Below are 26,453 nucleotides of genomic sequence, written 5' to 3' on the forward strand. Positions count from 1 at the left end.
TGACCATTCCCCACATTCTTATGTGGGGAATTATTGTTCTACTATTCACGTTTGACCGTGCATGAGTTTCAACGGGTAGACTTCTGTGAAACAAAGAACTTTCCTTGGGTTAAATACTCGAGGGGGAGAGAAAGTTTCCTTTTCCTGTAATTTATGACAGGGTGTGAATTGTCAACTATCCAGCAGCTCTCTCTGTGGGCGAGAGAGAGGGCCTGGTTACTGTTAGCTTTTGCCAAGCTGATCTGACCCATTCTGATCCTCACAGGACAGTCATGACACTCCTTTCCCTTGAATTATTGATTCCAGACTCAGCCCTGGAGCTGGTGAGTATAATATAGGCATAGCCTGGTCCCAGAGCTGTTTAAAAATAAGCTAAATCAAAAAGGGTAGAAAATATATTAATATTTTTTATTTTTTTTAAAATTACGTGAAAATGTGTATTTCAGAATCTAAACAAAATCCATATTTGAGAGAACACTATAAGGAGCAGAATGACAGCAAGATGTTGTCTGAATCATGTACGGTTCACAGGTCATAGGGTCTTACAGGAGGCATACAAAGGGTCTAAAATTGCAAATTTCATCACGATTTTCCATTATTTTTGTGATACAAATGTAAAAAGCATGTTAAACATCCTTCCTCCCAGTGAAGTTCCTATGTAAGAATTGCCAGAACAATCTGAGATACCAAATATTTTTCGCTCCCACTAATGTGGAATCACCCAGTAATGGTGACGGCAGAGTGCAGCAACTTAGCAGTTTTTGCCAGAATCAGGGAAGCCAGTCTGGTCTGGTATGTGTTGGGTTTAATGGAGGTGGAGAAGTAGGCGATGGAGTGAGTATGGTGTGGAGAGCTGGTGAGTAATGGGGCTCTCCTGGGGGAGACCGACTTCCAGGCCTACGACTACAGTCCGGGGAGCCCCACCTGGCACAGCTACCATAAATGCCCCTGTTTTTACGCCATGAATCGAACAAACACTTTTGGTTTCATATTGGTTGTGGGAACAAAGCCATACATTTCCCTACCGGTAAAATTGATAATTTTTTAAAATTAAAATGTTGCCTGTTCTGGGAACGTACATTTTAGGTTGCAGGGAGGTTCTGAGAACATTTTCCTCTGGTTCCTTTAAAGTTTTTCTGGTAGGTTTTATAAACGCTCTGAGAATGGAAAGTAAAGGTAATTTGGAGTTTTTTTAAAATTCTTAAAACGTTCAGTGCATGTTTCAAAAACCCTTTCAATAACACCGCAAGCTTATTTTGGGTTAACTTTTTTCCCCCTCCTAGCACAGATAGGACACATGGAAATTAATTTCATTAGGCATTAATCAAGCAAACACCATTTTGTTTTGCTGTGACACGACATCAATGAGATTCAAACCTGTGATCGATATTCTGATCTCTATCGTTGGAATTAATCTACTGCGCCACCAGGATGGAGCATGCCATGTTTTTTCTACCCATGCAAAACTGTTCATTTTAGTCTATTCAAACAGACCCAATTTCAAAGAAAACAAGCACTCAACCTCTTAGAGCTGCCCCCCTACTTTTTTTTCAATTTCCGCCTGAATACATACCCAAATCTAACTGCCTGTAGCTCTGGCCCAGAAGCAAGGATATGCATATTCTTGGTACCATTTGAAAGAAAACACTCTGAAGTTTGTGTAAATGTGAATTGAATGTCGGAGAATATAACACAACAGATCTGGTTTAGATAATACAATGAAAGAAAACATACGTTTTTTATTTTTATTGTTGTATCATCGTCTTTAAAATGAACAAGATAAAACAAACATTCAGATAGGATGATGGGGACAATTTCAGTGAAAAATATGAGGGCAACAGTACTTGTGCAAAGTTTCAGAATGATAACTTCCAAAATGAGTGTGCTACATGACATGTATCATGAAGTCACCCAGGTGTCCCACACAAGTAGCCCAAATGTACCCAAGTGGCCAAATTGGTGAAGGTATACATCTTGAAACAAATAACTATATACAAAATGCCAAAATGGAATTTCTAACACCCCCCCCCCCCCCCCCCCCCCCAAAAAAAATGGAGAAAAAAATATGAAGAAAAATATATATACATTTACAAAATAAACATGGGTATCTATTTACACACTTTCAATATTTGGAAGACCCTCAGTCCTCTATCAAATCAACTGTATTTATATGGCCCTTCGTACATCAGCTAATATCTCAAAGTGCTGTACAGAAACCCAGCCTAAAACCCCAAACAGCAAGCAATGCAGGTGAAGAAGCACGGTGGCTAGAAAAAACTCCCTAGAAAGGCCAAAACCTAGAAAGAAACCTAGAGAGGAACCAGGCTATGAGCAGTGGCCAGTCCTCTTCTGGCTGTGCCGGGTGGAGATTATAAAAGAACATGGCCGAGATTTTCAAATGTTCATAGATGACCAGCAGGGTCAAATAATAATAATCACAGTAGTTGAAGAGGATGCAACAGGACAGCACCTCAAGAGTAAATATGAACAGTTTAGGGTTCCATTGCCGCAGGCAGAACAGTTGAAACTGGAACAGCAGCAAGGCCAGGAGGACTGGGGACAGCAAGGAGTCATCATGCCAGGTAGACCTGACGCATGGTCCTAGGGCTCAGGTCCTCGAGAGAGAGAAAGAGAGAATTAGAGAGAGCATACTTAAATTCACACAGGACACCGGATAAGACAGAAGAAGTACTCCAGATATAACAAACTGACCCTAGCCCCCCAACACATAAACTACTGCAGCATAAATACTGGAGGCTGAGACAGGAGGAGTCAGGAGACATTGTGGCCCCATCCGATGAGACACCCGGACAGGGCCAAACAGGAAGGATATAACCCCACCCACTTTGCCAAAGCTCTACACAATGTTGTGCTGCTGATGCCAGGTGAGGGTCACCAAGCTGATGCCAGAGGGTCACCAAGCATGTAGCGCAGGTGATGGGAGACTTAATTTTGCAAAGAACACAGCGACGCCTCCATGCTGTGCCCTTTTGGCCTTGAGGCACATCCATGCCTGCAGAAATACATTTGGGCAGATGAACACCAATTGCGGCAGGAGCTGGATGAACCAGCTTCAGTGGGGGATGGACACCTTGGCACTGGGGGCTCTCATTCGGAGTCAGTGTCACTGTGAAAGAAAATGTTCAGTTAGAATATTTTCACATATGAGCCCTGTATCAACAGGTATAATGAACATATATAGAGAGAGAGTACAGGGAACATAAGGTTGAATATATTATTATAGACCTGCTAGATCTACTGTCTCTTTTATATTATGACATTTCAGCTAGATCTACTGTCTCTATTATATTATGACAGACCAGCTAGATCTACTGTCTTTATTATATTACAACAGACCAGCTGTATCTACTGTCTCCATTTCGCTTTGGCCATCAAATAGGCTATTTCATGTGGGTTGGGGTGGGGCGGCAGACACACGCATCTCACATTTCATTACATTACATTTTTATATATTGCTTCTAAAATTAAAAAAAATCACAAATAATATTTTATATTATTAATTTCAAACAAGGGCATTAGCATGAGAAGAATTTACCAGTCCAAAACGATGTCCTCTCCGTTCAAAAAATATTCCTCCACTTGGGAATCGCTAAATGAATCGTCCTACAACAATCTCACTTTCCCGATCAATTTATTCTAAAATTGTGCGTACATCTGTATATCTAGACTTAGATTTAGCTTTCCCTGATTTAGTCGCCATACTGATTGATATATATACAGCTGAATCTGCGCATTTACCAAAAACAATGATCGTCAAATGTAAACTATTTATTTTAATGCAGTTTGTGATTTTGTTACGCCTGCGCTGGTTGAAATAGTTGTTTTTTATGGGGCTCTATCCTCAGATAATCGCATCGTATTCTTTCGCAGCAAATCCTTTTTTAAATCTGACAACGCAGTTGGATTAGCTTTCGATACATGTGAGACACTTGTATTTACATGATTGTTTAATATTACTATTTATGTAGCGATCACCATGTGTGGAATTTCATCCCGCTCCAGGGTTCCGTGCGCAGAGGTTAAGATCAGGTGAGTGGGTGAGGCCAACACACTTATGCTGAGAACAGAATGTGTATGTTTTTAAATAACATTCTTACTGCGTTCTCTGAACATTACTAGATTTTTTGTGGTTTTCTGGGAAAGTTTTCTTAATGTTCTCAGAATTGAATTTAGAGCTTATTGATGATAATGTGTACAATTATTTTATTTGTTTCATTCCCTGAATATTTCCAAGAACTGACATAAAAGAGTGCCATACATTGAGACCAGTAGTGTGGCTTCTGCTGCCGGTGTGTGTCGTGCCGATTGTCCAACAGCTGGGTTGGCTTCATGTTTATGTAAAACATTGTCCGACAGAAACCAATATGCCATATACGGTATGTACACTTGTGTTTGTGTATGTGAGCTAATAATTAGCAGACCTAGAAAATGTGAAATCAGCTCTTTTCTGGGTGGGAGAAATTGTGAGTAAGAAATGTCCTATGTCTGTGTGATCAAAATTTGTGTTTTTTTGAATGTTTTATTTCACCTTAATTTAACCAGGTAGGCCAGATAAGAACAAGTTCTCATTTACAAATGCGGCCTGGTCAAGATAAAGCAAAGCAGTGAGACACAAACAACAACACAGAATTACACATGGAATAAACAAACGTAGAGTCAATAACACAATCGAAAAGTCTATTTACAATGTTTGCAAATGGGGTACGTTTAGGGAGGTAAGGCAATAAATAGGCCGTAGTGGCGAATTGATTACCAGATAGCAATTCAACACTGGAGTGATAGATGTGCAGAAGATGCATGTGCAAGTAGAGATACTGGGATGCAAAGGGGTGCAAACAAAGATCATAATGGATAGCTCAAACTTCTGAAAACAGACACGATGGTGTGTGTGTGTGATATTTCGATTGAGATGTTTATAAAATAATTTATTTTGAGTGAGCATGATGAACTCAGTCCATTCTGCCTGATCCAGCTCCAGTTGCCGGAAGAGGAAGACAGCGGAGAGTCCTTGGGAAGCAGAAATTATGCAGCAGAAGGAGGAAATAAAGCAACGGCGACAGAGTCCTGCAAGTGCCCTCTTCGACACAATAGAGCACCACAGTAGGAAACATAATACCAATAAAACCAAGTGGTCAAACAGGGAAATGATTCCAATAGTTTTTCTACCTTTCATTTTTTCGATAGGGGATTTTAGAAACTCTTAAAATAAGGGCTGTGTTTCATGTAGGTTTACCCTGGCGTGATGTTTTGATAACCATGTAAATCTCTCTAGGACAAGGTGACTTTTATCGACATATTCACCTGTATTTACCCCCCAAAAGTGAAATGCTAATTAGCTGCTAATGTGGCTGTCATGAAGAACCACAAATGCCATGATGATCTGGATGAGCGTCCCGAATCGAGGCAAAGATAAGAATATCTGGATTAACTAATATTAGCTAAATGTAGTAATGAATAAATTGGCTAAATGTATTTAAATGGACAATTCTGTGAACTTTCTTGTGCAAGTTTTAGATTGACACAATACGTGTTAGCAAAGGTGTCAGCTAAAGATAACGTGCAGGAGCTGGCAGAGATTTGTAGTCTTGCATGATGTCTACATTGATAATAATTAGCATTATTTATTTAGAGTAAATAGAGGCGAATGTATTGATAAAAGTCACCTTGTCCGAGAGAGATTTACATGGTTATCAAAACACCAAGACAGGGCAAGCCTACACGAAACACAGCCCTTATTTGAAGTGTTTCTGAAATTGATTGCTGGAAAAACCATTGGAACCATTTCCTTCTTTGACCGCTAGGTTTTATGGGTATTATGACATCTATACTGTGGGGCTCTATAGAACCATGGCTGGCGCATCTTCCTCCTGACAGAGCCCCCGTCCCCCGCTCAAAAACTACGTTTCCCCACAAATGTAAGTTGTGCACTAAAGGCATTTGTACAGATGCTGGTGTTTAACATGTTTTTCTGTATTGCTTGTTTTTTCTCTTATTGACAAGTTATGTTTGTGGGTAATTTACCGGGGGTATTTTGCATGTTTTTTGGGGAGGGGGCATTGGCTTATTTTATCATTCATTTATGTTAATGTGGTGGGTAATTTATTGGTTTGCCTTTGTGGATTTTGTCTTATTTCCCCTTCTCTTATTTCCCCTTTGCACAATATTCTTAATACACCTTTTGGTTGACACAAAGGTGTTCTTATTTGCACCCTGTGCTTTATATTGCTTGATTTTTTCATTTAAATAAGTACATTTTGTACTCGTGGTAGAAAATATTACTGTACTCTGAAGCAGTCAGTTGTCGTCCTTTGTGCATGGACTATGTAGATGAGCTGCGTTCTAATTGTCTACAACTAGACACCCATTCTCACCCATTTACCATAGCAGGAATGTCTTCGTTGAAATGGTTCAAAGGCCACTACACATAACTGAGGTTGTTCATGGCCACGTAGATTAAGCTTTTGTTTACAGCTGGTCAGACATTCTCACCCATGTTCGACAGCAGGAAGGTCCCATTCAAAGGTTTAAAGGCCACTTAGACATCATACAAGGCTGTACATGTACAGTCGTGGCCAAAAGTTTTGAATGACACAAATATTAATTTCCCAAAGTCTGCTGCCTCAGTTTGTATGATGGCAATTTGCATATACTCCAGAAAGTTATGAAGAGTGATCAGATTAATTGAAATTCTTAGCAAAGTCCCTCTTTGCCATGCAAATGAACTGAATCCCCAAAAAACATTTCCACTGCATTTCAGCCCTGCCACAAAAGGACCAGCTGACATCAAATCAGTGATTCTCTCGTTAACACAGGTGTGAGTGTTGATGAGGACAAGGCTAGAGATGACTCTGTCATGCTGATTGAGTTCGAAAAACCGACTGGAAGCTTCAAAAGGAGGGTGGTGCTTGGAATTATTGTTCTCTCTCTGTCAATTATGGTTACCTGCAAGGAAACACGTGCCGTCATCATTGCTTTGTACAAAAAGGGATTCACAGGCAAGGATATTGCTGCCAGTAAGATTGCACCTAAATCAACCATTTATCGGATAATCAAGAACTTCAAGGAGATCGGTTCAATGGTTGTGAAGAAGGCTTCAGGGCACCCAAGAAAATCCAGCAAGCCCCAGGACAGTCTCCTAAAGTTGATTCAGCTGCGGAATCGGGGCACCAACAGTACAGAGCTTGCTCAGGAATGGCACCAGGCAGGTGTGAGTGAAGGGCAGCAAAGAAGCCACTTTTCTCCAGGAAAAACATCAGGGACAGACTGATATTCTTCAAAAGTTACAGGATTTGGATGGCTGAGGACTGGGGTAAAATCATTTTCTCTGATGAATCCCGTTTCCGATTGTTTGGGGCATCCGGAAAAAAGCTTGTCCGGTGAAGACAAGGTGAGCGCTACCATCAGTCCTGTGTCATGCCAACAGTAAAGCATCCTGAGACCATTCATGTGTGGGGTTGCTTCTCAGCCAAGGGAGTGGGCTCACTCACAATTTTGCCTAAGAACACAGCCATGAATAAAGAATGGTACCAACACATCCTCCGAGAGCAACTTCTCCCAACCATCCAGGAACAGTTTGGTGACAAACAATGCCTTTTCCAGCATGATGGAGCACCTTACCATAAGGCATAACTAAGTGCCTCAGGGAACAAAACATTGATATTTTGGGTCCATGGCCAGGAAACTCCCCAGACCTTAATCCCATTGAGAATTTGTTGTCAATCCTTAACTTTTTATTAAATCAATTTCTGTAGAACTGAATATTCAAAAGGGCTAGGGTTCTTGCAGATCCACAGATTATGCGACATTCAGAATGAGACTGATGAGGTAATAATGAATAATTGACTGTTGATGTTAGAGATATCTGCATATCTTTAGAGTTTAGGTTGGGAGATAGTAACTCGTTAAAACAACTTTTCCCGTGGTGCCCCAAATTCCTAATGAGTTAATTGTTACATGATTCATTTAATCGAGCAACAACTAAACATAGTTAGTTGATGAAATAAATAACAGTGACCAGATTAATGACAGCGCACACATATGTTATCTTCATCTGGGTGATGACCGTGTCATTGTAGGATACCTGCTAAAAAATAACTTGTAAGCTAACCACTTTTTGAAAATGTTGTTTTTTTTGGTTTTGCTGTTTGGATTTTTCTGTTTTTCTTATTTACAATGCACAAATAACAATAAAGGCACTTTCATCCTTGTGTTGATTTTGTTTGTCACATATTTTTTTACGTGGCATCCCCCACAAAAAAATTGTGTTTCCAATGTCTTTAGTCTGAGAGAGGCCTACAGTGGAAGTATTCTGACAATGAGAGAAACGTTGGTTCCTATCAATTTACAAATCACAATAAAGACTACCATAAATGTTTTTGTTTGTTTTTGTTTGTCATATATTTTTTGAAGGCTAGTACAGACTACAGGGTTTAGCATGGCTCTGTTACATGTAACAACAGAATGACTGTCCGACACTAAGGACAGACCTTCAAGACATCTACAGTCTTGGCCAAATGTTTTGAGAATGACACAAATATTAATTTCCACAAAGTTTGCTGCTTCAGTGTCTTTAGATAGTTTTTGTCAGATGTTACTATGGAATACTGAAGTCTAATTACAAACATTTAATAAGTGATAAAGGCTTTTATTGACAATTACATGAAGTTGATCCAAAGAGTCAATATTTGTAGTGTTGACCCTTCATTTTCAAGACCTCTGCAATCTGCCCTGGCATGCTGTCAATTAACTTCTGGGCCACATCCTGACTGATGGCAGCCCATTCTTGCATAATCAATGCTTGGAGTTTGTCAGAATTTGTGGGTTTTTGTTTGTCCACCCACCTCTTAAGGCTGCATCCCATCTTCTCAATTTCCACCTGAAGACATACCCTAATCTAACTGCCTGTAGCTCAGGCCCAGAGGCAATGATATGCATATTCTTGGTGTCATTTGAGTTTGTGGAAATGTTAATTGAATGTAGCAGAATATAACACAATAGATCTTGTACAAGAAGAAAAGAGAAAGAAAAAGCATACGTTTTCAATTTTTTTTATTGTTGTAGCATCATCTTTCACATGTACTAGAATATCCATACAGTCAGATAGGATGCTGGAGATCATTTTGATGGATAACACAAGAGGGCAACTGTAGTTATGCAAAGTTTCAAACTGATAACTTCAGGAATGGGTGAGCTACATGACATTTAGCCGAATTGGTGAAATGATATGTAACTATATACAACAGTGCAAATAACTATATACAACATATCAAAAAGCAATTCTAACACACAAAAACAATTATAAAATGTTGAAAAAAATATTTAAATTTAAAAAAATAAATAAAACAGGTGTAGACCCTTTGGAAGACCCTCAGTCCTCTACACAATATTTAACTGCTGGTGCCATGTCCCATAGCAGTCTCTTTCTGCTGTAAAGCAGAGGCAAACTGAACAAGTGGTGCAGGTGATGGGGGACTTCATGCGACACAGAACACAACGACGCCTCCATGCTGTGCCCTTTTGGCCCTGTGGCACATTCATGCCTGCAGTTATGAATTTTGGCATATGAACACCACTGGAGGCAGGAGTAGAGGGGGTAGAGAGGGGCAGAGGTAGAGGGGGCAGAATGTGATGCAGTGGACTTCCTGCTATAGCCAGCAAGCTCCCGGATGAGCAGCTCACTGAAGGCTAGCTGTGAGATGAGTGGCTGTCCACAGCTCTTTGCCATTTCCTTCTGCAGGATGAAGGAATTCACCACAGCAATGTCAATGAAATGTTAAAACAATGTCTTGTACTATTTCTTTGTCTTATGGAGAATATTGTAGTACCCTATCAGTGCGTCTGATAGGTCTACACCTCCCATGCCCTTGTTGTAGTCCTTGATAGCTGCAGGAATGGGGACATTTTTGGTGGTCCATGTCCCAGTAGCGTCCTTCACACGCCTGACAACGTGATCACCACTGAAGGACTTGTGGAGCACATCCACCACCTCTCTGGTATCCATCCACTTCACAAACAGCAGGCCATCTTTATGGATCCATCGCTTGGTACCCCGCTCAGCCCGCTTAGGCATGTTGTTCACCTTTGTCTTCGGAAAGCCCACTCTGTTGGTCCGAATGGTGCCACAAGCCCACACCTCCCACATCTTCCTCAGGCCTGCAAACAGGGTAGGGCTTGTGTAAAAGTTGTCCACAAAAAGTTTGTAGCCCTTCCCCAGCAGTTGAAAATCCAATAACTGAGTCCCTTACCTGTTGGAAAACTGCTTTCCCCCTCATAACCCAAAAAATTGCATGTGTATGCACACACAGAATCAGCCAAAACAATCAGCGTGTAACCCCATTTTGTTGGTTTGTTACGCACGTATTGTTTTAGGCCAATTCTGGCCTTTGAGGCTACCATCCGCTCATCTATGGACAAGTTCTGGGCGGGCTGAAAATGAGTCTTGCAGGCCTCCGCCATGCTGGGGTAGAGAGGTTTGACTTTGCAGAACCTGTCAAACCTTGTGGTGCCTCTCCTGTCATTCTCCTCATCAACTTCTGGGTCACTGATGTGAAGCGCCCGTGAGATATTTAGAAACCTTGTAGAGGACATGACAGTATGGGGTAAAGGCAGTTGATAGAGTGGGGATGTTTTCCAGTAATCCTTTAGGGTTTTTAACTTCACCAGCCCCATGTAAATGACCAGTGAAAGGTAACAGAAAAGGTCTGACATGGAAATGGGCTTCCATGCCTCTTTCTTTCCTGCTTGCTTCCTAACCCCATACTTGTTTGTATTACACACCAGGGAATCAACAACTGACGGGGTGAAAAACAGTTGAAAAAGTTGCATGGGGCTGTATTTCGAGGTCATGTCCAGCTGAGGTCCTGGTGGCCTTTTTGGTCTGAATATTGCAGGACGTGGCTCCTCATCCTCCTCCAGTACAGAGTGCCATTGCCCCTCTACCTCTCTGCCAGCAGGTTCCACACTTCCCTTCCTCTGCTTCTTTGTTTGTGTCTTCACACCTCTAGATGGCCGGGCGGGGGTAGGTGTGGAGCAGGAGACAGCAGGGGTCCGGCTGGATGAACCCGCTTCAGTGGGGGATGGGCACCTTGGCACCGGGGGCTCCCAGTCGGAGTCGCTATCACTGTGAAAGAAAACCTTGAAAAATATATTTGTTATGTATGAGCCTTTTATCATCACGTAAAATAAACAGATATGTATTGCATAGAGCAGAGGGACATTCAACTCCGGCCATTGTTGTGGGCCTGCCCTCCCCATAACAGCACCCAATGGCTATTTCATATGGAAATGGGGTGGAGCAGAAGGCGCAGTGGCCATGTGTGTGTTTGCTGTTCTACTCCATTCCATTTTATAAAAAATGGAAAATATATATATCTGACATGGAATATATTTATACACATACATACACACACACACACACACACACACACACACCCAAACAAACAACACACACACACACAGGGTATGGGTCATACACATACATATACGCTCACTCAAAGATTCTTCAAACAGCAAATCTGTCTCACTTTCTCGATCAATTTCTTCTATAATCTGGTGCAAATCTGTATACTTAGACTTGGACTTCGCTTTTCCTGATTTATTCGCCATGATGTCTTCAATGAAATCGCTGAAAAAACACTTCCAAAATACTGCTGTGCGTAACGCGCCTGACTGCAACAAGTCTGATGGTCAATGGCGAATGAAGTTCATTACGTGTGCGTTTACGAACAAGGGATGGTGGTCCAACCAATAACCATCACATACGGGCGTTTACCTCAGCTCATTGGCTATCTACCAAGCTAGATTTCAAGAAGATCAGTGGTCATTGGGCAGTCAATCAACGAAATGTCGCTAATATTATTGGTGAGCAATGAGGTCTTGCTCATTGTCTTCAAATCAGTTATTTTCGGTCATTATGCCCCGCACAAAGAACAATCAAGTATGGCTGTGTTACAAACATCAAGAGGATTGCAATGAAACCAACCATGACTAGAAAACGATTGTTTAGTGTGTGTAATTATGTCGAATGCTTCATCAAAAGTTGATAGAGAATTCACGACACAAGCGGTTTACAAAATGTTTCGTGTTAGGCTATAAAAATGGATTTTATCAAAGACAACGGCACTTCATTTGATCACTGGGACCCTCAGGAGGAGAAATAAGAGCAAGATCATAAGTCATAATTTTACCTTCAGATGTGAACGTATCAAAACTGTCATGGCAGAAAAAGTTTGTTGTTGTTGATCGCTCTTCTCAAACAAAAGCATGGTATTTGTTCTCTGTAATAGCTATTGTAAATCGGAAAATGCAGTTTGATTACCAAGATTCTAATCTTTTGAAGGATGTAAGACACTTAAAGTTTCAAGAATGTTTAATATTACGACGTTGTATTTTTAGTTTGTCGCTCTGAAATTTCCCCGGATGTTGATCCCGTTAACGGGATCACAGCCATAAGAAGTTAACCTCTCTAGGGTAGGGGGCAGCATTTGGAATTTTAGATGAAAAGCATTCCCAAATTAAACGGCCTGCTACTTGGGCCCAGAAGATATGATGTGCATATAACTGGTAGATTTGGATAGAAAACACTCTTAAAATATTGTCTGTGAGTATAACAAAACTGATTTGGCAGGCAAAAACCTGAGAAAAATCCATTCAGGAAGTTTTTTGGGGGGGTTTTGTAGTTTTCTATTCAATGCCAATGCAGTATCCATTGACTTAGGACTCAATTTGCAGTTCCTATGCCTTCCACTAGATGTCAACTGTCTTTAGAAATGGTTTCAGGCTTGTATTCTTATAAATGAGGGGGTAAGACCAGTCTGAATGAGGGGACCCTACTGTGTCGCAGAGCTTTTTCATGCGCAATCCCAAGAAAGTGCATTTCTTGTTTACCTTTTATATTGACAACTTTATAGTCCGGTTGAAATATTATAGATCATTTAGGCTAAAAACAACCTGAGGGTTGAATATTAACATCGTTTGACATGTTTCTATGAACTTTCCGGATGCAATTTGGATTTTTTGTCTGATTGTTTTGACTGTGTTTGAGCCTGTGGATTACTGAAGAAAACGCGCTAACAAAACTGAGGTTTTTGGAAATAAAGGCACTTTATCGAACAAAAGGAACATTTATTGAGTAAATGAATGTCTTCTGAGTGCCACCATACGAAGATCTTCAAAGGTAAGGGATTAATTTTATCTCTATTTCTGAGTTTTGTAACGCTTCTGCTTGGCTGGTTACTGTTTGTAATAATTTGTCACCTGGGCTATGTTCTGGGCTAGGTATGTTCTGGGCTAGGTATGCTTTCGCAGAAATCATTTTAGAAATCTGACACCCTGGTTGGATTAACCAGAAGTTCATCTTTAAACCTATTTAAAATATTATTTTTTTCTGAATTTTTATAATGAACATTTCTGTATTTAAATTTGGCGCCCTGCAATCTCACAGGATGTTGGCCAGATGGGACGCTAGTGTCCCACATACCCTAGAGAGGTTAAACATTTATTTATTAACTAACTAAATAATAACACAGAATACCATACACACTTACATGAAATAAAAGTCACTAGTTGACTGACTTGATTTGACAGCTGGAAAGGGGGGTGGGGAAAGATAAAGAGTGGGAGAGACAAAGAGAGTCAACTTATCATACATACATTTGGAAACTACGCTCACGGAAATACGAATACTTAGCACCCTAACCACTGCTCATTCGGATTAGAAATGAAAAATATATTTACGCGTAGATGTGTTTCTCTGTCGCCTCTCTGTTGAAACCAATCGATAGGTCTATTGGTAGTGGCTCGATGTAAGGCTCTGGTTGTCCACCAGAGGTCACAATGTCCTCCTTAGTTGTAGAACTTCTCTGGTCTTGGAGTTAATCTAGATACTTCAGATGCACCAGTGATAGTCTAAGATGGGGTTTCTTCCTTCCAACCTCATGTCTTGAGTCAAAGTTATAGGACCACTTGTGTAATTATTTAGTGAGTTAATCACTGGTGCATCTGAAATATCAGAGTGCTTAAAAGCGAGTCCTTTTGCGCACTCTGGCCGAAGGGGGCCTTCCATCATGCTGGCATGAACTATGAGCTCACTGGGGCGTGGCTACTGACTGGGCACAAGTTTAGATTTAAAAAAATATAATTGAGAAGGCTAAAATCACATTGCTAACAGTTACTGTTACCTTGATATACCATCCCTACTGACATCACAAAATAATAAACAATGTGACAGGATTATTCTTTAGACCCCCCTTTAGACCTCTTAACATTTGGACGTCTAAAATTAATGTTCCAATGCTCAATCTTTTGACGTTAGAGTTTTTAGGCGGGCCACACTCTCTGTAGACAAAGCATTCCTTTGGTGTATACTGAAAGGCAGAGAGGGAAAGTTCCCTCCTGCTTAAATTTACAACCCAGTGTTAAGGTGTCAAGACCGGCACAGCCCACCTACCCCTCTTCTGTGGGAGAGAGGAGGTCTTCAAACATTTGTCTAGCTGATGGGGCTTTTGATCCACTGTCAGGAGAGTCATGACAGTGCACATGTTTTCTAAACCAGACTCCAACATTTACTGGAAAGACACCCGACCAGCTGGTGTGAGGAAGTAGTCCTTGGGGTTGTTGCACATGTCTATAGCAACTCTAGTTGCACTGTCTACTGACATGTTTATTGTATTTTAAGAAGCCGGTGTCCTCTTGTACCACCTGTTCCACGACGCAGGTCCACAGTGGGTGCGGAGTAGTCAACAAATGTGGGGTGGGTGTGCAATGTTGATGACTGTTGTGTCTGTTGTGCATAGGTAGTTGTTGAGGGCTGTGAGGGCCTTCACAATGGTCTCAGCTTTCTCTGGGGCAATCTCAAGGGCTCGTCCCAGGATCCTCCATCGCACAGCAAGGATGCCAAAGCAGTTAGTTCTCTGAAATTCTTCTGGCTCTTGAGTGACATTAGTTGTAAATCTTCTTGGCATCAAAGGCCAGAGGAAGCTTTGAAAATTAACACTTGTGGTCGGCTGATGACAGTAGCCTGGCTTTCGCAACTACTGCAGAAATATGGAAAAAGATCTGGCCCACTCAGAGGGGGGTCTCGGCTCCTTAGATTGCGCCGTTAGCCTGGCCAGGCTCTGCTAATTATGTGTGTCGTTCCTAGTTGCGGTGACCAAGGCTGGGGACCAGAAACTGTCAGGATCTTACCTGGGACGCCAGCTTTCCCTTGCCCACCAGCACTCTCCCTGGCTTGCCCCCAACCGGCCCACATGGCTTGCCTGACCGCTGTTTTGACAAGTGCTTCAGACATTGCCCGAATGTCACCGAGAACCCCACTGGCCTGCCAAAAATGCTAACTAAACATAACAATAATTAAGAAGAGAATGGGGAGAAAGGAGAGGCTGAAACGCTAACAGAAGCAGAGTTGGAGGCAGCAGTGGTGGTTGTCATTGTGGGGAGGCTTAGATGCAGGCCTGATTGACTGAGGGGAAAGTGAGACCAAGGGAGGGACAGGGCCAGATTGGAATTTCAGGGGGATGCCATGGCGCTGTGCTGGGAATGGTGGGAATGGTGGGACATTTAATGGTTTCATTGCCTGGGTCTCCAAGACATTCTGTATAATGAATAAAGTTCTCTCGTTACCCACAGGTTTATTATTCCTTAAAGATAGATATTTTTTAAGTCACAGCTAATGCAAATTCCTAAGCCTTATTGAGGAACACATTTACAATTGCTCAATCAGACCCACAATTGATATATAGATTTTTTTAAATAATCCATTGTGACACCAATGCTGCTAATTTAGTGCTATGCATACAAAATCAGCGCTTTGCTTCGGAAGTCCTCCATAGCTGGATACATAACACAGGAGATGTCTTGGGTCATCTTTTAATTTTACAAAAGCCTTAATTTTCTTGGAGCTTGCTAAATTTTGAAAATCTAAGGAGGGAGTTATCACATTTAGATGTTGTTTGTTTTCTTATATCTAAAACATGTGGGGAGAGGAAGAGTCAACAAGGGTGTCTGGGGCCGCATTGGAACGGTAAACATGTGCAGTCACCAGATAATGACAAGCTGATTATGCACTTTCGCACATGAGGGATACACTACGGAGCACGACCACATATCCAACTGTCGACTGTAACATTGTGGCAATAACAAGGAAGCCAAGGTTGGCTTAAAGTATATAGATTAATTTACCGCTAACCTACAAAGCATTGCATGGGCTTGTTCCTACCTATCTTTCCGATTTGGTCCTGCGTACATACCTACACGTACGCTATGTTCACAAGACGCAGGCCTCCTTACTGTCCCTAGAATTTCTAAGCAAACAGGCTGGAGGTTTTCTCCATTTTTATGGAATGGTCTGCCTACCCATGTGAGAGACGCAGACTCAGTCTCAACCTTTAAGTCTTTATTGAAGACTAATTTCTTCAGTAGGTCCTATGATTGAGTGTAGTCTGGCCCAGGAGTGTGAAGGTGAACGCAAAGGCACTGGAGCAACGAACCACCCTTGCTGTTTCTGCCTGGCTGGTTCGCCTCTCTCCACTGGGATTCTCTACCTCTAACCCTATTACAGGGGCTGAGGCACTGGCTTACTGGTGCTCTTCCATGCCGTCCCTAGGAAGGGTGCGTCACTTGAGTGGGTTGAGTCACTTACGTGATCTTCCTGTCCGGGTTGGCGGCCACCCTTGGGTTGTGCCGTGGCAGAGATCTTTGTGGGCTATACTCGGCCTTGTCTCAGGATGGTAAGTTGGTGGTTGAAGATATCCCTCTAGTGGTGTGGGGGCTGTGCTCTGGCAAAGTGGGTGGGGTTATATCCTGCCTGTTTGGCCCTGTCAGGGGGTATCGTAGGATGGGGCCACAGTGTCTCCCGACCCCTCATGTCTCAGCCTCCAGTATTTATGACATAGTAGTTTATGTATCGGGGGCTAGGGTCAGTCTGTTATATCTGGAGTGTTTCTCCTGTCTTATCTGGTGTCCTGTGTGAATTTAAGTATGCTCCCTCTAATTCTCTCTCTTTCTCTCTTTCTTTCTTTCTTTTTTTCTTTCTCTCTCTCGGAGGACCTGAGCCCTAGGACCATGCCTCAGGACTACCTGGCGTGATGACTCCTTGCTATCCCCAGTCCACCTGGCTGTGCTGCTGCTTCAGTTTCAACTGTTCTGCCTGCGGCTATGGAACCTGTTCACCGGACATGCTACCTGTCCCAGACCTGCTGTTTTCAACTCCCGAGAGACAGCAGGAGCGGTATAGATACTCTGAATGATCGGCTATGAAAAGCCAACTGACATTTCCTCCTGAGGTGCTGATCTGTTGCACCCTCGACAACCACTGTGATTATTATTATTTGACCCTGCTGGTCATCTATGAACATTTGAACATCTTTGCCTTGTTCTGTTATAATCTCCACCCGGCACAGCCAGAAGAGGACTGGCCATCCCTCATAGCCTGGTTCCTCTCTAGGTTTATTCCTGGGTTCTGGCCTTTCTAGGGAGTTTTTCCTAGCCACCATGCTTCTACACCTGCATTGCTTGCTGTTTGGGGTTTTAGGCTGGGTTTCTTTACAGCACTTTGTGACATCAGCTGATGTAGGAAGGGCTTTATAAATACTTTTGATTGATTGATTGATTGATTTGGGCTTCCAAGTAGTGCAGCAGTCTAAGGCACTGCATCTCAGTGCAAGAGGTGTTACTGTGGTCCCTGGTTCGAATCCAGGCTGTATCACATCCAGCTGTGATTGGGAGTCACATAGGGCGGCGCACAATTGGCTCAGCATTGCCAGGGTCTTAACTGACTTGTTAAGTAAATAAAACAATTACTGTTATTTATTGTGTTACTTTTTTTTAAAACTTAATTTAACTCTATATTCTTAAAACTGCATTGTTGGTTAAGGGCTTGTAAGTAAACATTTCACGATACGATCTACACGTGTTGTATTTGGCGCATGTAACAAATCAAATTTGATTTGATTCAAGTAATTTAAAAAAGATCATGCAAAATGTTCTCAGAATTATTTTGTTGAAGATGTAAACATTTTTGTAACATTATTTATGCCAAGTGTTAAGAAACTAACTGTAAGAACTGCTAGAGCTGCCTGAAAAAATTGTATGGTTCAAAGAAATTATGCAAAGGAGGTGGAAAAAAGTCAGCCTGCTCAGCTGATTGGTTGACATACTGTACATTGAGAAATGCTGTGACTAAACTTAAGAAGTAAAATAAATGATATTACCAAACAAAGCTAAATGACATAAAACACAATGGAAGAAGACTTGAGTACCTTAAATTATATAATGGTTAGAAAACCCAATTAATCTCCATCGTTCATTAAAGTTGAGGGATCATTGATAATATACCCTTTCAATATTGGCAATCATTTCACAAATAAAGTGGAAAAACTCATAATTGAAATGACAACGTTGAACAGTGAAGCATCATATTTTTGTATAAAGATCTGATAATGAAAGAGAAGGATTGCTGTTTTGAATTTGGTCAAGTTAATGTGGGAGAGGTGGAAAAAATATTGTTATCCATCAGTAATGATCAGCCACCAGGTAAAGACAACCTTGATGGGAAACAATTGAGAATGGTAGCAGACTGTATTGTCAACCCTATTTGCTATATCTTTAACCAAAGCCTAAAGGAGTGTTTGTTTCCACCACAGGTGTGGGAGGGAGCTAATGTAATTCTGCTTCCAAAAAACAGTGAAGCACCCTTTGCTTGCTCTAACAGCCGCCCAATCAGCTTGCTGCCTGTTTTTAGTAAACTGATGGAGAGGATTGTGTTTGAACAAATACAAAGATCATTTTTAAAGAACAATTTAACTACTGACTTTCAGCATGCATTTGTGACCCCTTTCAGGAAAATAGGCATATGTCGCAAGTCACTAATTCACAGGGGAGCCATTTGAACGTAAACTTTTTTGAGGATGATCAAAGTGCATTTTTTTGGGCAGAAATGCCTTCTCAAACGTCAACTTTCATGTGCTTTAATAACAAACTTGTATGCCATCTGTAAATACAAATAAATTGTTAAATTACAAGCCTAGTTGGTTTAACCAAAGAAAAAGCAGCAACCTTCCTGCTAGCCATGATTGGCTGAGATAATGAGTGGGCTGGACATGCCGAGAGATGAGTTTGGATTGGTCTGCCATATAGCCCGCCTCTGTCTATTTGAGCTGGTCAGTATGTCTATGTAATCCTGCCTAAAATGTATTGTGTATTAAAACTGCATAAGTGTTGTTCTCCACTTTCTGGAGGACTGAGTTTGGAAATCAGTGGAATTCCAGTATGATAGCTTCCGGATAACATCTTCAAACTGAACTAGCTAGAGAACATTGAACCTGGTTGGTTAGCTACCTGCAGATACAAACAGCGTAGTAAAGTAATGAGTTGTGATTATGGTTCGTTGTTTACCAAGCTAGCTGTCTGGCTCACTAGCTAACGTTACATGTATTACATTATGTGTAACAGACAATCTTACAGCACAGTTGCAGCCACCAATGCTCTGGATAACATAACCTAACCAGCTCCGCTAGGGTGAGTAATGTTCAGTGAGCTGTTCTCTTGTCACGTTCTGACCTTAGTTCTTTTGTTATGTCTTTGTTTTAGTATGGTCAGGGCGTGAGTTGGGTGGGTTGTCTATGTTCCTTTTTCTATGATTTGGGATTTCTGTGTTTGGCCTGGTATGGTTCTCAATCAGAGTCAGCTGTCATTTGTTGTCCCTGATTGAAAACCATACTTAGGTAGCCTGGTTTCACTTTTGAGTTGTGGGTGACTTTCCTGTGTCTGTGTTTGTACCACACGGGACTGTTTCGATATTTGTTTTTTCATTCACGTTGTTATTTTGTATTTTTGTAGTGTTCAGTTTTATATATTAAAATGGACACCTATCACGCTGCACATTGGTTCGACCTCTCTTACTCCTCGTCAGAAGAAGAGGACAATCGTTACAGAATCACCCACCACCAAAGGACCAAGCAGCGTGGTAACGGGCAGCAGCAGCGATCTCCAGACTCCTGGACATGGGAGGAGATCCTGGATGGCAAGGGACCCTGGGTACAGCTGGGAGAGTATCGCCGCCCCAAGGCATAGCTGGAGGCAGCGAAAGCCGAGAGGCGGTGGTATGAGGAGGCAGCACGGCAGCGCGGTTGGAAGCACGAGAGGCAGCCCCAAAAATGTATTGGGAGGGGGCACACGGGGAGTGTGGTGAAGTCAGGTAGGAGACCTGTGCCAACTCCCCGCGCTTACCGTGGAGAGAGAGGGACCGGGCAGGCATCGTGTTATGCCGTGAGGCGCACGGTGTCCCCGGTGCGCAGGCATAGCCTGGTGCGGTACATAGCAGCGCCTCGGCCGGGCTGGAGTGGGCATCAGAACATCTAACAATTTTTTCAGAATGGCACAAATTCCCCCATATCAGGGTACTCATGTCAACATGTTTGCTTTCAGAGCATATTTGATCTGCCATGAAGCTGGCTCAGCACATCTGGTCTCCAGTGCGTCTCCTCGAGCCGTGGTACATGGCACCAGCCCTACGCAAGGTGTCCCCGGTTCGCCAGCACAGCCCAGTGCGGGCTATTCCACCTCGCCGCACTGGCCTGGCTACGGGGAGCATTCAGTCAGGTAGGGTTGGGCGGGCTCGGTGCTCGAGACCTCCAGTGCGCCTTCACTGTCCGGTCTATCCGGTGTCACCTCCACGCACCAGCCCTCCGGTGGCAGACCCCCACACCAGGCTATCTCTCCGTATCCTCCCTACAGGTGCTCCCGTCTGCCGTGAGCTGCCAGAGTCTCCCGTCTGTCCTGAGCTGCCAGAGTCTCCCGTTTGTCCTGAGCTGCCAGATTCCCCCGTCTGTCCAGAGCTGCAAAAGTCTCCCGTCTGTCCTGAGCTGCCAGAGTCTCCCGTCTGTCCTGAGCTGCCAGGGTCTCCCGTCTGTCCTGAGCTGCCAGAGTTGCCCGTCTATCCTGAGCTGCCAGAGTTGCCCGTCTATCCTGAGCTGCCAGAGTCGCCCGTCTGTCCTGAGCAGCCAGAGCCGCCCGTCAGTCAGGAGCTGCCAGAGCCGCCCTTCTGGGTTTGAACGAAGCTGAATGGGTGTAGACAAAGAGGGGCTCTCCAATAGTAGAGCGCCTTGCAAGAGTATTCATACCCTTTGGTGTTTTTCCTATTTTTTTGCAATTACAACCTGTAATTAAAAATAATAATATATATTTCATGTAATGGCCATACACAAAATGGTCCAAATTGGTAAAGTGAAAAAAAAATAAAAGTAAAAAAATAATAATTATAATACAACCGGAAAATTGCCGCATGAATATGTATTCACCCCCTTTGCTACGAAAGGCCCTAAATAAGATCTGGTGCAACCAATTACCTTCAGAAGGTAATTAGTTAAATAATTTGTTAGATTACACACAGGTAGACTTTATTTAAGTGTCACACCTGTTCTGAAAGGCTCCAGAGTCTGCAACACCACCAAGCAAGCGGCACCATGAAGATCAAGCTCTCCAAACAGGTCAGGGACAAAGTTGTGTAGAAGTACAGATCAGGGTTTTGTTATTAAAAAAATCTGAAACTTGAATATCCCACGGAGCACCATTAAATCCGTTATTAAAAAATGGAAGGAATATGGCACCACAACAAACCTGCCAAGAGAGGGCCGCCCACCAAAACTCACGAACCAGGCAAGGAGGGCATTAATCAGAGAGGCAACAAAGAGACCAAAGATAACCCTGAAGGAGCCGCAAAGCTCCACAGCGGAAATTGGAGTGTCTGTTCATAGGACCACTTTAAGCCGTACACTCCACAGAGCTGGGCTTTACGGAAGAGTGACCAGAAAAAAGCCATTGCTTAAAGAACAAAATAAGCAAACATGTTTGGTGTACGCCAAAAGGCATGTGGGAGACTCCCAAAACATATAAAAGAAGGTACTCTGGTCAGATGAGACTAAAATTGAGCTTTTTGGCCAGCAAGGAAAACGCTATGTCTGGTGCAAAACCAACACCTCTCATTACACCGAGAGCACCATCCACACAGTGAAGCATGTTGGTGGCAGCATCTTGCTGTGGGGATGTTTTTCATCGGCAAGGACTGGGAAACTGGTCAGATTTGAAGGAATGATGGATGGCGCTAAATACAGGGAAATTCTTGAGGGAAACCTGTTTCAGTCTTCCAGAGATTTGAGACTGGGACGGAGGTTCACCTTCCAGCAGGACAATGACCCTAAGCATACTGCTAAAGCAACACTCGAGTGGTTTAAGGGGAAACATTTACATGTCTTGGAATGGCCTAGTCAAAGCCCAGACCTCAATCCAATTGACAATCTGTGGTATGACTTAAATATTGCTGTACACCAGTGGAACCCATCCAACTTGAAGGAGCAGTTTTGCTTTGAAGAATGGGCAAGCTTATAGAGAGAGTTGGGGTAATTGCTGTAATTGCGTCTTTACAAAGTATTGACTTTGGGGGAGTGAATAGTTATGCACGCTCAAGTATTCCGTTTTTTTTGTCTTATTTCTTGGTTGTTTCACAATAAAAAATATTTTCCACCTTCAAAGTGTTAGCCATGTTATGAGAGCTCCCCCCTACTTTGTGCAATTTCGCCTGAAGACATACCCAAATCTAACGGCCTGTAGTTCAGGCACAGAACCAAGGATATGCATATTCTTGGTACCATTTGAAAGAAAACACTCTGAAGTTTGTGTAAATGTGAATTGAATGTTGGAGAATATAACACAATAGATCTGGTTTAGATAAAACAATGAAAAAAAACATACGTTTTCTATTTTTATATCATCATTAAAATGAACAAGATAAAACAAACATTCATATAGGATGATGGGGACAATTTCAGTGAAAAATATAAGAGGGCAACAGTACTTGTGCAAAGTTTCAGAATGATAACTTCCAAAATGAGTGTGCTACATAACATGAAGTCACCCAGGTGTCCCACCCAAGTGGCCAAATTGGTGAAGGTATACACTTTGAAACAAATTATTAATGGTAGTTATGATAGGTGAATTCCAGGAGAGACAAGTGATAGTACCTTGAGCAACCTGATTCAAGTGTCCTCCATTACTCTCAAACGGGACTGGCTCAGCCTTATTTTGCTGTTGGCATGTTGTTTTGGTTTATCTAAAGCTATCGAATGATAGTTAGCTAGCAGTGATCTTAGCTAGCCAGTTTGAGTTGAAACATTATTGAAAGCAAGCTGGCTACATTCTATCTAACCTGAAATGCCAATGAATAGGCTACAGTTGCCATGATTGGCATGATAGCCAATCGAGATCCCTCCACCATGCAGTTGAAGAAGCTGTTGTTAGCAAGGTAGCTATCTTGCAAACATTAGCAAAGCAAATATTCCTCTGACATTACATCACACATTAGGGAGAAGATTCACAGTATCATGGCTAGCCTGTCTAGCTAGCATTATCAAATAATACACTGAACAAAAATGTAAACACAGCATGTGAAGTGTTGGTCCTATGTTTCATTAGCTGAAATAAAAGATCCCAGTAATGTTCCATCACACAACAAATGTTGTGCACATATTTGTTTACATCCCTGTTAGTGAGCATTTATCCTTTGCCAATATAATCCATCCACCTGACAGGTGTGGCATAGTCAAGAAACTAATTAAACAGCATGATCATTACACAGGTGAACCTTGTGCTAGGGACAATAAAAGGCCACTATAAAATGTGCAGTTTTGTCACACAACACAATGCCACAGATGTATCAAGTTTTGAGGGAGGGTGCAATTGGCATGCTGACTGCAGGAATGTCCACCAGAGCTGTTGTCAGATAATTGAATGTTAATTTCTCTACCCTAAGCTGCCTACAACATCATTTTAGAGAAGTTGTCAGTACGTCTAACCGGCCTCACAACTGCAGACCACGTGTAACCACGCCAGCCCAGGACCTCCACATCCGGCTTCTTCACCTGCGGGATCGTCTGGGACCAGCCACCCGGACAGCTGATGAAACTGTGGGTTTCCACAACCAAAGAATTTCTGAACAAACTGTCAGAAACAGTTCTTCCATGTCCTGCATACTCACCAGACATGCAACTCATTGAGCATGTTTGGGATGCTCTGGATCGATGTATACGACAGCATGTTCCAGTTCCTGTCAATATCCAGCAACTTCACACAACCATTGAAGAGGAGTGGGACAACATTCCACAGGCCATAATAAACAGCCTGTTCAACTCTATTTGAAGGAGATGTGTCATGCTGCATGAGGCAAATGGTGGTCACACCAGATACTGACTGGTTTTCTGATCCATGCCCCTAACTTTTTTAATGTATCTGTGACCAACAGATACATATCTGTATTCCACGTCATGTGAAATTAATACCATGTGTTAATGGAAAAAGGGGGACATGTATGTTGACATAATTGCAATCCCAACCTCTCATGTAAATTCAGATGAACTCACTTCCAAAACTCAGTTTTAGACAAGAATGACTTTGACCAAAAATATAATATTTACACTATTGTAGTCAAATTTGACAGTAGAATAAATGTTTCTGAATCATATCGATGTCACATAGGCCGTTTTCAAATAGAGAAGGTACTTTTTAGATTCAGTCGCCCTTTAACAGCAATCATTATGAGAGAATATATGATTGATAAAAACATCACAGTTGGAAATGGGCTGTTATCTAGGCTGAGGGAAAAAAAGAGTCCATTTTTTATTTGTCACACTTGCCAAATATAGAGAACCTGACCGCTCGAATGTCACCTAAATCTCTTCACTCAAAGGCTGACAGGAGATCTGCAGAATTATTGAAATTACACTTTAAATAGAAATGTATTTAATTGAAACAGAGGGGCTCAGAAAAAAAGTGTAATGTTGGCAACATCCTTGAGCAGGATGTTGATGCCAGGAGTTCCTCTGGAGGAACACCCTCCCCCCCGTTCAGCTCAAATGGTGGCGCATGGAACGCAAAAATATTCTTAAAAATATTTAACCTCCACACATTATTAAGTCCAATAGCTCAAATGAAAGATAAACACCTTGTTCATCTACCCAGCATGTCAGATTTTTAAAATGTTTTACGGCGAAAACACACCACACATTTATATTAGACCACCACCGAAACAAAAGACAAGCGGCAGCCATTTTGTCCCAGAAAATATAAAATTATAAAAGCAGGATTAAAAAATAAATCGCTCACTAACCTTTTGAAAATCTTCATCAGATGACAGTGATAGGACATGTTACACAGTACATTTTTTTTTTTTCAATAATATGCCATATATATCCATAAATGTCCATTTACAGTGTACTCATGTTCAGAAATTACTCAAAAATGCCCGCAGGAAACCTAGGTAGCTCGGCAAGATAACGTAAATAGACATCATAAACTTTGGCTAAATATACATGTTCTACATATAGTTAGAAAGATACACTGCTTCTTTATGCAACCGCTGTGTTAGATTTATTTTTAACGTTACAGAAATCGCACACTATTTCATATGCTGAGGCAGCGCTCAGTTCCAAGCTACATTTCCACGTAATGTTGGAGTCAACAGAAACACAGATTTAAGCATGAATATTCCCTTACCTTCGATGGTCTTCGTTCAGAATGTTCTGGAAGGGTTCATACTTACCCAATACATCGTTTGGTTTCAAGTCTTGCGTCTTTGTATTAGCTACTGCTAATAACATCAGCTGAAATGCACCCAAAACGTCCTCCGGTCCGGATAAGTTGCGCATCAAAACTTCAAAATTACACATTATATGTCGACTAAACACGTCAAACTAAGTGCAGAAGCAAGCTTTATGATGTTTTAGACGTGCAAAACAAACTTCAATTCAACCGGGCATCGTTTGCTCTTCCCAGGAGTGCTGGAACAAAGGAATGGCTGTGACCAATTCGCGCCCTGACGCACAGGTTTTTTTATCGCGACACTTACTCCAACCACTCCTATAGGGCCAATTCTCGCGCGATTTGAACGATTGAACGCTCCAAAGAAAGAGGACATCTAGTGGAAGAGATGGAAAGTGTCCCCAGATCCATAAGTGGTCGGGAAGGGTGGGGGCATGACGTCAAAGTTGCTCCAACTTTCATGGCCACAAAAACTAGTTTGGAAGAATGCATGCCCTGTGAGTTCTGCTATACTTACAGACATAATTCCAACGGTTTTAGAAGCTTTAGAGTGTTTTCTATCCAATAATAATTATTATATGCATATATTAGCAATTTTTAATAAAAAAATTTTTCAGTTTACTAGGGGTACCCAATTTCTCCAAAGGGGGCGTAAATCTGCCATGCCCTCAAAAGGTTACTACTTGAACCATCCTTTCAAATTCAAATGTCTTATTGTTTGAGTAAAAATGGTTTCTTTCCCTCCGCTCTCTTAATTTTGGGGACTTTTCTTTTAATGGATCTCATTTGTCAAGCCAGAAGAGATACACACTTTTGGCTGTGGCCTTCATAGAATAATAAATAGTTTT

The 26,453-nt window shown here is 42.0% G+C and overlaps 1 long non-coding RNA gene across 1 annotated transcript in view; it reads right to left on the minus strand.

Moving 5' to 3' along the window:
• LOC149984048 (uncharacterized) overlaps positions 1–26,191 on the minus strand; it is a 61,419-nt gene extending 35,228 nt beyond the window's left edge. Inside the window, exon 1 of the long non-coding RNA XR_016495317.1 lies at positions 25,607–26,191. This is a non-coding gene — a long non-coding RNA (uncharacterized LOC149984048). The remainder of the gene's footprint in view (positions 1–25,606) is intronic.
• Positions 26,192–26,453: the final 262 nt, after the last annotated feature.

Source organism: Oncorhynchus mykiss, chromosome 4 (assembly GCF_057628025.1).
Source record: "Oncorhynchus mykiss isolate SJ-2025 chromosome 4, ASM5762802v1, whole genome shotgun sequence".
Taxonomy (NCBI): domain Eukaryota; kingdom Metazoa; phylum Chordata; class Actinopteri; order Salmoniformes; family Salmonidae; genus Oncorhynchus; species Oncorhynchus mykiss.